The sequence below is a fragment of the Pan troglodytes genome, chromosome 6 (genome assembly GCF_028858775.2).
Source record: "Pan troglodytes isolate AG18354 chromosome 6, NHGRI_mPanTro3-v2.0_pri, whole genome shotgun sequence".
NCBI classification, from domain to species: Eukaryota; Metazoa; Chordata; class Mammalia; order Primates; family Hominidae; genus Pan; species Pan troglodytes.
In genome coordinates, this window is record NC_072404.2 from 59,511,763 (window position 1) to 59,524,205 (window position 12,443).

Here is a 12,443-nt window from a genome sequence, read left to right on the forward strand (position 1 = left end):
CTTTTATCCACATATACTAAATAAATCACTGGAGTTGAACTTGAGCTGAACTCTAACAAATGTTCACCTGATTCTGAAATGAGCTACACTGAATCATGATGCCACAGAATCACAACTTCTACAAGAATCTCAGCTGTCTGACGTCAGTGTGTTGTCCCGCAGCTCTAGGCACCTGCTGAGGTAGGCTTGGGAAAGAGGACTAGTGCAGAATCATGGACCCATTTCACCCACTACATGAAGCCATCCCAATGAGAATAACATTCCTGAAAGGAACCCTCTTGGATGTATCTGAGCCAGGCACTGGAATGATGTTTTGAATAATTATGAAAATGTTATTTTGTTTTTTTTCTAAAAGAGTTGTTTCTAATCCTTTTTTGTATTTAAGGTAGTAAACATAAAATTTATATCTGCGTTTTCTATTCTCTTAGATATTAAATTCATTGGTGGCAGAAACCATACTATTTCAAAGAAAAAGTGCCCCCCGAGGCAAGGCTCTTGTGGCAGAGGAGTTGTTGGGCATGGTAGTTGGGTTCTTCCTGCGAGCCACGGTTGCATGCTGAAATTTGTAGACAAAACTCAAATGTCTGTCAAGCATGCTCATAATTATGTTTTAAGGTATAGTTCTGAGGTTTTCATATCACATTTTTAGGGCTGCCTATTAATCCTTCTGCTTCATAATGCTACTGAAACAGTTTGTATCTTATAATTTTAGTTTGAATAGTTAGACTTTAAAATTCTCTTTCTTTTAATTCTGCAACAAAAAAACCTTTTGCCATTGTGTAGAAAAATATAATCTAGTCAGGTGATAGCTGTATCAGTTTATAAATCTTAACAGAACACCCAGGAATACCATATTCAAAGAAGGGCCTCTGCATGTCTCCCTAGCATCACATTCTGTTTAAGTGAAACAATGGACAAAACTTCCTTTCAACTCCCTGCAACATTAGTCCTGGCCACTCTGGGCCATTTGGAAGAAACTTCTTTTCTCCCCACTGATTAGTGCCTATTAGAGTTTTCTAGACAAGAGCAACTTTGTTTATACTACTCAAAATGTTGCCTTCGTACAAATCTCCACCCCTTTACCCAAGTCCCCAGCCTGCCCATGTGGCTTCACACAGAGGGCTGTCTCACCCTGCCCTGCTCTTCCCCACACCCACCTGGCTGCAAGAAAGCATGGCCTCTCCCTCAACTCCCTTTCCGAGTTCAGGCAGCTGAGTCCTTACGCTGTCCTGGTGCCTCCTCAGTGCTTTCTAAGAGCACAACTCGAAGACCCATCAAACTCATCAACGTCAGGGCATTCCGGACAAAAAGATAAAACCTGTTGCAGGTTTTTTCATTCTGGGTATTACAGTCTTATATAAAATTCAAGGTTAATGTTTGAAAATTTGTTTGAACCAAAACAAAAATAGAAAATTTAAAAAATAATTTTTAAATAGATATTCAGTTGTACTATTTTTTTCAGCTTTAAGAACCCAAGTATGGGCCCAGTGAAAAGTAATTAACATAAGTTTGAGAGGAGTTTTAGGGAAAAACATCCCCCCTGCATTTAGGGAACATGTGCACTGACTGGGTATTTGGTTATGCTGAGGAATTATTGTTGTATTTTTAGGAATGATAATGATATAACAGCAATGCTCATCAAAAAGAATCTATCTTTTAGGTACACATAATGTAATGCCTACAGAAAACTAGAATTACATATGCAGAGTTGTAGAGTTCGCTGCAAAATAATCAAAGAATGGGAATAGGACCAGGACTTAGACAAAACCAAACAGAACAATATTGGTTAAATTTTTCTAAATGTAAATAGATTTTTTAAATTTCAAAATTTCTCTTAAATATGACCAGCCAAAGAGAGTATTAGAAGGAAAAATTATAGGCTTATTTCATGGATGAACTAAAACTTTTGTAATCTAATTGATTAAATATAATCTAATAGCAAACATTATTAATCAATGTGTAAAAAGCTTAATATGTCATCCATTATCTCTATTTTATGATTCTAGGTTTCTATTTGTTTCTAGGCATAAAATCCTCCCACCCCTTCTTCTATGTGATGATTTGACCTGAAGTTAACTTTCTAACTCTGCTCCCCGGTAAATTGATATAGTGGTATGTCAGATATGCAGCTAGGCCACATGACTCCTAGTCAATATCACCCTTGAGCAGTAGATTGAACCTAGACAGGGAGAACCATGATGGCAGCTGTGTCCCTGGGCCTCCCTGAGGGCAGTGACTCTTGGAACTGGCTGATCCCTTCTGGGAACACTGGTAATTATACCTATGGACCTATAAGCCTGTGCACAAGAGCTACTGGCACTTTGGGGAATGAAAGTTTTAGTCAAGGTGACTCCCACATCTCTTTTCCCCATCTGAATCCCATTTTCTTGGCCCTAAACTATACTGCTCTGTGTACTGTGCAAGGTCTACTCATAACAACTATGGCTTCTATTTTATTTGACTTAAGAAAACAGAGCATGTTGGACTTATAAATTATATGTGTGCATTTTTTTTTTTTTTTTTTTGCGAATGCAGTGCCTCACTACCACAAATTATGCAGTCAAGTTTCCCATATTTGGGGACATCGCAGGGGTCAGCATGTCCAGAGTGCAATGGATAAGCCTTGCCCTGGGAAAACCACCTTCCTGATCATGGTTATCTCCCCTGCCAGGTAAGTAGGCTTCACCATTTTCTTAATTTAGGAAAAATATTGTTCTACCATGATGTTTATTCTTGAACATTTTAAGTAAATTTTGTAAAATATCTTATATTGTACCTTTGAATGAATGAATTTCCAAAATAGTTCTTTTATTTCATAAATCAGATAAAAAATCTTTGAACTAATTTTGAAATTAACTGAGCTTATTTTCTGTTTGAAGCAACTGATGACACTAATTTACACCTGGCAGCATTTAACTATTAGTGAAAGTTTTCTCTTACAACAGAATGAAGATAACACCGAAAGTGACAATGTCAAGTCAGACCCATAGGACTCAGAGATTTTACTCAATAGCAACATTTACTAATTCAAGGGAAAAGATAACTGTAAGACACAGGTGAAGCTCTGTGACCCGCTCAGGTCCTCACTTTGCTTCTTGACTGTGTGCCAGAAATAAGAGTCTCTCTGTGAGCTCTTGCCCTCAGCCTTTAACTGCTTGCCGATGGTCACCAGTTGCTGGTGGTGAGCTCCCTGCTGATGTCCTGTTTCTTTGTTAAGCATAGGAGATGACTTCAGGGTCATGAAAAATCTTTGCAGAAGGGATGAGTGCATTTAGGGAAATTGTGACCAGCTACTGACATCCACGAGTCTGGTTGCTCAAGGTGCTATCTGAGACTGAACAGATTTTTCCTCTTTCAGGAGTTCCCTGAAACTCCTCAAACTTACTCTCTACCTGTACAAAAACTCTGTACTTCTTCTTTCTGTTAAGGTAGATTTGTGAGATCTTGCCCCGTCCCACCATCTTCTTGCTTTGGCCAAATTGAATAAATCTTTTTTTCCAAGCACCTGTATGTCAGTGTGTTTGCATCAGCTGTACATTGGCTACACAAGCTTGAACTTGGGGTTTTACAACAACACCTGGATAGATTCTCCTGAGGACATTGAGTTTACAAATGCGTACCCTCTTTCCTGCAGCCCTCAGGGCTTGCAGAAGCAGCCCATTCTTCCCTGGAAAGCTAGGACTGCCTTCAAGCTGGAGGTCATGGCTGCAGAGGCCTCTATCCCACAAAGCATTAGGTGTGCTCCTGGAGAATGGCCCACTTCTTCCCAAAGCTGACAGGACCATAGCTAGAAGTAACACCCAGCATCAGCCGACGCAGAGAATGACGGACTTGAAATTGACTGTACGTCAAAGGGGAAATTTACTGCTAGAGTGGACTTTAGAAGAGATGGCCACGATAGATTCATGTGGAAATGCTCCAGTTCCCTTGGAAAATGTTAGAAGAAATGCTGACAATTGAGAAATATGGGAATTCTGGAATGGGCATATTGCATAAGACCAGAAAACTCACCTAAATTTTGTGTTGTCTGGGAATGCCCAAAGGACACATTATTCACCAAGGCCATTCAGAATGCTTTGGAGAGGCAGGCATCGGAATTACTAACAAATTCGATCATAACTGTCCTCTGCATGCCACAGCTGATAGTAAAAAAGGGAGTTACAGTTTTGGGTTCAAATATACATAAAGACGCCCCAAAGTATTAGAGGCTAGGTGCAGCTCTTAACTGCTGGAATCCAGATACGTGTATATATATACGTATATACACGTATATATACATGTGTGTATATATATATATTTATTTCTGTTGAGTGTTTTGGGTTCCTTGCACACTGGATATTAGTCCCTTGTCAGATGAATAGTTTGCAAATATTTTCTCCCATTCATGTTGTCTCTTCACTCTGTTAATTATTTCCTTTGCTGTGCAGAAGCTTTTTCATTTAATATAGTCTTAGCCAGGTGCGGTGGCTCATGCCTCTAATCCCAGCACTTTGGGAGGCTGAGATGGGTGGATCACCTGAGGTCAGGAGTTCAAGACCAGCCTGAGCAACAAGGTGAAACCCCATCTCTACTAAAAATACAAAAATTAGCCTGCATGTTGACAGGCACCTGTAATCCCAGCTACTTGGGAGGCTGAGACGGGAGAATTGCTTGAACCTGGGAGGCAGAGGTTGCAGTGAGCCAAGATCACGCCATTGCTCTCCAGCCTGGGTGATGGAGCGAGACTCCTTCTCAAAAAAAACAAATATATATATACACATATATATATGTGTGTGTGTGTGTGTGTGTGTGTGTATAGTCCCATTTGTGCATTATAGATCAAGAAATTGTTTCTAGACACAGAAACATGGAGAAATCTTAGGAAAAAAATAGAGCTGAGTGAAAAAAGTTGGGAATAGAAGAGACAAAGGTCAATACTACTTACATAAATTTGGAATACATGTAAAAAGCAGTGCATGTTTTATTGGAAAGGCTGAAATGAAATAGTAACCTCAAACACCTTAGGAGGTTTGCATGGTGAAGGAAAGGGATGCAGCTGAGAGAACAGAGGAAAAGGGAAAATGCAAATTAAGGAAATGGAGAGAAGTTCTTCATAGACAAGTGATGGGTGCTGCCTCTTCAGACTGAACGATGTGATCATTGATCCCATGTTTTAAGACAGAAACAAAACACAATTTAACTAAGTGGTGTGGTGAGGAGCTACTCGAGCTCATTAGCTAGCTTGAAATTCATAGTAAAATTCATGATGATATATCATTCCACATCTGCCCAATTAGGGGAGAGGAAATAGTCTGACATTATCAAGTGGTGGTGAATATGTGGTAAACTGGCACTCACATACTCTGTTTTTAGTAAACGTAAATTTTATTTAATGGATACCTTTAATTTATTTTAACTTAATAAGAAATTTCATTTTGAAAACAGTTTTGAGTAGAACAATTTTCTAGTTTCACCAACAAAATGAACATGTGTTTTCAATAAATATTTTCAGAAATATGCATAATCTTAGTCATTTTAACATTCATGTTTACTCTCAAAATCTTCCCAATGGGAAGATAAACTATGTCGTCAATTTTGCCTTGAGTTCTTAGGAAGGCATATGTGAGTTATTCGTCTCGGGTTTTTTTTTGTTTTCTTTTTTGTTTTTTGTGGGGTTTTTTGGTGGTTATCAAGGCATGAAGGCAAACTAAGAACACGTAGGAAAAAGTTGCAAAGGAGTTTGCAATTTACCTCGTGTATTAGTCAAGCTTCTTCAGAGATTGGCTCACCTCATGAAGGCTGAAAAATCCAGAGGTATACAGTAGCAAGCTGGAGACCCAAGAAAGCTAGTGGTGTAGTTCCAGTCTGAGTCCAAAAGCCTGAGAGATAAAAAGAGCTAAAGGTGTAAATTCAGTCTGAGGGCAAGAGAAGACTGATGTCTCAGCTCAGCATTCAGGCAGGCAAAGTTCTCTGTTATCCAGGCTTTTGTTCTAATCAAGCCTTCAATTGATTGGATGAGGCCCACACACTTTAGCTGCTGTGTCAAATTTATCTACTGATTCAAATGTTAATTTCATCCAGAAACACCCTCTGAGACACATTCTATGTTTGACCAAATATCTGGGCACCCTGTGGACCAGTCAAGATGCCACATAAAATTAACCATTACAACATCAAGTATTTGAAAGTGTACATATTTTATGACACAGAAAGCCTACTACTGGATTTATAACCTAGAATAACTCTCCCATATGTGCACCAAACAATTCAACTCCTCATCAACAGAAGAACAGATAACAACATTGAGATGTTAACATACAATGGAATATTGTAGGCAGTGGAAATGAATACGTAGATGACCTCAACCAGCATGGTTGAATCTCAAGTACTAAATACTGGGAGAGAAGTCACAATACAAGACATACAGAGTGTTTCCAAATTAAAAAAACATATATAAAAACAGGAGAAATTTTCCACACAAAGAGAGAAAGGGAATAATAATATAAAGAGATTTATTAGCAAAGCCAGTTCAGGAACAAGATCACCATGGTGAGAAAGGGACAAAGATGGCAGGAGTCAGGACAGGCTTAGGACCATGTGTAGAGCAGAGGCATGAGATGTTTTTCAGCCTGAGGGACAGGAACATGATGTTCTTTTATTATTCTTTAAAATATGCATCTGTTTTATGAGCCCTTATGAGCCTGTGCTACGTTATATAAAACTTTTACAAAATGGAATTTGGAATACCATGTTAGATTATTTGTGGGGCTTTTTAAGAATCAAAACTTGTTAAAATCTTCATGTAATACTGTTCTGCTTATCTTTAAGGAATTTTATATCTAAGTGCCACTACAAGCAGGCTATTTACTAACAAGAACAAAATTAAGGCTCAGTGTGGGCAGTGTCTGTTACTCAGTTCCATGATGAAAATCCCCAGGTAACTCTGATCCTGGCCTCTAATCTGCAGGAGAAAAAAACTAGAATGGTGAGATTTTCAGTACTGCTTCCTCCAATGCAAACACCACGCACTGAAATTACATTTCTCTTCCCATTCTAACTACTTTAACATATGGTCTCTTTCCACTTCTATGATGTTAAAACATGAAATCTCACACAGAAGAATGGGAATGGACCCTACATAACGTTCATCTAAGAGGCTAGAACAAGCTGTGGCCCACCAGTGACAAAATGGCAAAGATGCCTTGTTGTCGAAGAGAGAAAGAAGTCCTTTCACTTTGCCAATATTCTCAACTTCGCATAAACTATGTCTTAGCACAAGGACTTTCTTAGTTATTTTAAGCGCCATTATTAGAGATTTATTAGGCATGGTGGGAGTGGTATCGATTAAAATGGAAACACATGTTTAGAAATGTAGACCTTTTTAAAACCAGAGGTCTTTTGAAAGACATGGAATAATATGTTATAATACACAAAAGTAAAACTGTTATATTCTGTATTTCCTATATTTTATTATACATTCTCTAGAATCTGTTGCAATAGAAATATATTGGCTAACCCTCTAGAATATATTTTATAAAAGCCATTTTAGGAAGATAAACACATCTGAGGCCACAGGATACATTTTAGAAATTCTAAGTAAGTGTAAATATAAAAGTCCATTATGGGCTTATCACCTGAACATTTAATCAAGAGAAAGAACAACTGCGTGTTTACTTGGGAGTTCTAAATTATGTCCACTGACGTTTTGGCCCTTTTCCCATTGAGAGGCAGGGTCTAGGTTACTGGACCAATAGAACAAGGAAGTGACATTGATATTTTCCAGTCCTGGCCCCGAAGACCTGGCAGCTTCCACTTTCACTCTAGGTATGCTTCTTTGACTCCCAGCCATCTTGCTAAGGGCAGCCCCATGTGCCTGGGAAGAGACCAGACCAGGATCCAGAGCTGTGTCTTTCCGGCTCCACATGTGCCTTTACTTCCTAGTCCTACTCTTTCTTCTGAGCTACAGTTCCTCTACTTGAATCAAAACTCAAAATGGCTAAAATTGGACTCATTAACTTGTTTTATTCTTTCCCTTGTAGGATCTAACATTGTGATCGACACCATCATCCAGCCCATCATTCAAATCTGAAACTTTGGAGAAGTAGTCAACAACTTCTCATTCAGTTTCACCATCCAATCAGTCATGGAATCCTGATGATCTTTAACTTCCTCCACATGGCCCAAATATCTCCTTTCCTCTCTCTTCCAATTTTGTCTTTATTCTCATTGTTCTGTAATTATACAATTTTCCTACTGATTTCTAGAATGAAAAACTGCTGGATTCATTTCCATTATTAACATTCTTCCACATTTGTGTGTCTTTCGGGATAACAACCAAGTCTTCTCAGAACAGCACTATAAAGCAGTATAATGTCAAAGGGATCTGAGATCAAAGCTTCGTTCTAGATAACAGACGAGATTAGATCTTGGCACTGTTAACACAAACGGAGGCCGATGTAAGAGAAATAATCTGAGGAGGGTATAAGATTGCAAAGAAGGAAAAACAATGCTAAAACGTTAAAGTATAAATAGCAGTACTAATAAAGCCTACGAGGTGGTGGCCTAGCTCCAGATAGTCTTTTGTTTAGCAGAATACTTTGATGGACCAGTTCTTTGAGGGAAATTATATCGCAGAGCCTAATCAAAAGATGAATAAAGTATTACTTTCCAGAAGCCAAGTTTTGAATAGCTGGCCTTTGAGGGTGAGTGGTAAGCAGAGTAGAGAGGTTAAATGGTGAGGTGAATGCCAGGTGTGATCCTGGGAGATGATTCATGGACTCATCCTGCAGAACCTCGAGAACACAGCCCTGTGAATGTCCAGTAAAAGGTACATGGGGGCACCTGGATCTGGCAATATGATTTTTCCCTACACAGACTGACTTAGACTCTAAGAAGTATGTTGCAGTACCATTCAAGCAATAGTTTTAGCTCTTTCATTTATCAACCCCCAAAATAATTATTGGGCAGCTAAAGTGTGTGCAGTTCTGGGCTGGAAGCTTTGAGAAATGCCCAAAACAATACGTTCATGGAATTTGTGGACTTGCTGACCAGGAGTTCTCTATAACTTTTGTTAAAACCAACAATCTACGTTTCTACGTATTTTCAGCCATTCCCATATTTGATTGACAATAGATATTATTCCTAGATGGTCATGAGTTAGGTGTCACATGGAAGAAAAATGGATTTCCATGAATATGAGTGTATTTCATTAATAAAAAATATTAATTAATGATAATATTAAAGTGACAAATATAATTTTACTACATAAATTGCCTGTATATACAAGTAAAATACATGCATTAATACTTTTCAGTATATTGTTTGAAATATGCTTCTTTTGCACAAATGTTTTAATCAATTTGGTTAATTTGACAAGTCTCGAAATATCAAGGAATGGACAATTTAGTTGAAAATACCTTTAGAAATTCATAAAAACCAGCAAGACGCTTTTGCCTAGTGTGCCAGATTTTTCCAGTGCTGAATTTTAAAAGGTTGTTAAGGTTGCTGTTAGATGAAGTTTCCTCACACTATCTAAAAATAGATTATCTACATTGCCTCTTCAAGTTCCGAACATATTATTTTCCCCCGAGAACTTAGAGGACAATCAAATTCAAATAAAAATTTAAAAAGCACATCAAAAATCATCTTGTTCACTGATTCTCTTTGTTCTGAATAAAGGACATTCTTGTCTACTACTTTGGTAGGGATTTTGAGAATAGCCTCTGAAACACTTCTTTTCAGAGAGAAATACACACACACACACACACACACACATACACACATACACACCCCAGTATACTCACCTGCCTTTTTGCAATATGTCTTGTGTTTTGCTTATCCATAGAGCTTTTCATTTTAGCATCTCTGAAATACAGATAAGACACACAGTCAAGGGTGCCCGGCAATCACTCTTGGCAGGGGCGCATTTTCCATATATGCTTAAAACTTCTGAGACCCATGACCCAGGCTGTCCTCTTCCACGCTGTACTTCTAGGTAGGAACTGAGAAAGCTATGTGGAGAATAAGCAGGGCCAGCCCAGAAGGGCAGGCTGTCCTGTGCAAGAAGCCTGGCCTATGGGGAGCACTGCTTTGCATGGACCTCACCACACTCTGGGGCTCAGCCACAGAGGGGCAGTATACCTGTTTTTCCCTCTAATACATACAACACAGCCTATTGGAGCATTTCTGTACTAGCCCCAAATGTCAAAAAACATCCTTTAATCTCTTTAATCTCTGAGCTTAAATTTTGGTTTTACTTTAACTCTGTGATCTTGGCAAGTTACATAACCTTTTAGTCCAAATGATTGCTTATCTGTAGAATGGCAGTAGTCATCCACTGTATGGATTTTTGTAAGATTTTTGGTACAATGCAGATTAAAATTTTTGCATAGTGACTGGACCATAGTAGGGGATAATATAAGCCAACTATTGTTATCATTTTTGTTGTTAGTTACCACCATAAAATCTATTTTTAATAATTTCAAAAATTATATTGAACATTGTCTTTGATAACATCTGCTTTCAACACTTATGATATGTCTTCAAACTCACTAATCATAAAAGATTTAACATTCCAGAAGCCCATCGGCCGGATATATAAATCTCTAAAATATACTTAAAATAATCTCCCCTCTAATGAGCCAAGTAAGAGTATTAGGAGTATTGTGATAAAGAATTGGCAAAAAGATTGATATCAAAGTGGAAGTTTTTATTTGACTGCTCAAATACAATGAACAAATACTTTATTTCTTTGATGTAATATGAAAAGTGGCCAGAGCCCTTTGAGGACAATGAAGAACAATGACCTCACCGATGTACATGCAGCCTATTCCCCAGTAATTAGACAAATCATCCATTTTTGTTTACTTTGCCTCATATTTTCTGCTTTGACATCAGAACTTGTTCCATGTCCAAGTTTCCAGATTTTTTTTCAAACTTTCAAAACTGAACGTTCAATATGTTTCTCCTGCGGTCTGTCCTAGCTGTCATAGAACACTTTACTCATCACATCAGCTGAAGAAGATCATACCATTGATGACAGCAATCATACAGCCAACATTGTGCCATAGAAATATTAATCTGACTTCTGCTTATTAGATATGCCAGAGGGCAGAAATAATGGAAACAAGTATATAAATTGGAATGCTATTTCAATAGTTTAGCTAATATATATTGGACTTGCTACCATAATGAATATGATTGTTGAGAGATGGGCACAGGTATAAGAACTGATCTCAGGAATAATAACTGATATTAATTGATTTGATGATAGAAAAGTATAAAATCTAGTAGTGAAGTTTGGAAAATGATACAGTTAATATAAAACATAATTTAAAATTGGGAACAGGTTTAATAGGTCTGGAACATTCTGGATTTATGATCAAGTTAGCATAGAAACGAATAGGAAGTGATTAATATTGAGACTAGTGCTTGAAAGAGAGAACAAATATGTAAGTTACTGGTAAAGAATTTTCCACATAGAGAGTGGTTCAGAAAAAGTAGCACAGCATCAAAGAAAGAAGGTTGAAAACGTACTTTCTAAGAAGTCTGGTGAAGGAGCTAAGAGGAATACTCAAAAAGTGACAGAAACCTGGCTGTCCCATGTCCCACGTCATGTAAATCAAAGAAAGGGCAGAGTTCAAAAGAAATATTCTGGCATTGGAGACTGTCATATAATGAAGATACAATGCAGTAAACTGAGGAATGGGAAAAGCCACTGGATGTATCTAATATGTTTACTACGGGTTTTCAAGAGAACAGTTTTTGTAGCCAGTATCGAGCAAAAGCCTAGTTGAAAGGACAAAAGGTGTAAAACTGGAGAAGGAGGTGGAAGATTAAAAGAATTTGAAAGAGTTACAAAAATGCCACCCTAAAATATGATGCTTTGCTCTGCTGATTACTTGGAACTGAGGGCACTTTGGAAACAGCAAACACAGGCAGTGCAGGCAGAGGCTTTCTCTGGGCTCTGCTCATCTGTCCAAAGAAGGGTCCTCCCAAAGGAACTCAACTGTCATGAATACCCTCCCTCGGCATTCGACCAGGAAAGATTAAAGGATCACTGGAGAGAACATTAGAATTTCACCCCATGCCCATTCAATCATTTATTCCCCCTAAAGCTGCAGAGACTTTGAATCTGCATAACAGGACAATCTTTGTGCCCCATACCTTTCCTCCCTTCACCCTTCCATAACTTGTGTCACCACCACCCCCCAAGAACCCCACAATTCTATGCCTCTCAGCTCAGGATGCTATATAAGCTTCAATCATCTGACCATTCTTTGAGTCTCATATATTATGGGATTCTCATGTGTACATAATTAAAATATTTTCCCTATTAATCTGTCCCATGGCAATTTAATTTTAGTCCAGTCAAAGAACTTAGGAAGGTAGAAGGAAGCCGTTTTTTACTCCCATGCATACCTCCGTAGTAGTAAAAGAAATATATATTATAGAGCAAAATACAA

At 38.1% G+C, this 12,443-nt stretch overlaps 1 long non-coding RNA gene and 1 pseudogene across 1 annotated transcript in view; both read right to left on the minus strand.

The window, feature by feature from the left end:
• LOC107976070 (uncharacterized) overlaps positions 1 to 10,052 on the minus strand; it is a 32,157-nt gene extending 22,105 nt beyond the window's left edge. Inside the window, exons 1-2 of the long non-coding RNA XR_001719711.1 lie at positions 9,783 to 10,052; positions 5,769 to 5,858 (exon numbers count right to left, since the gene is read on the minus strand). This is a non-coding gene — a long non-coding RNA (uncharacterized LOC107976070). The remainder of the gene's footprint in view (positions 1 to 5,768; positions 5,859 to 9,782) is intronic.
• Positions 2,528 to 2,679, minus strand: LOC112209958 (U1 spliceosomal RNA; annotated as a pseudogene).
• Positions 10,053 to 12,443: the final 2,391 nt, after the last annotated feature.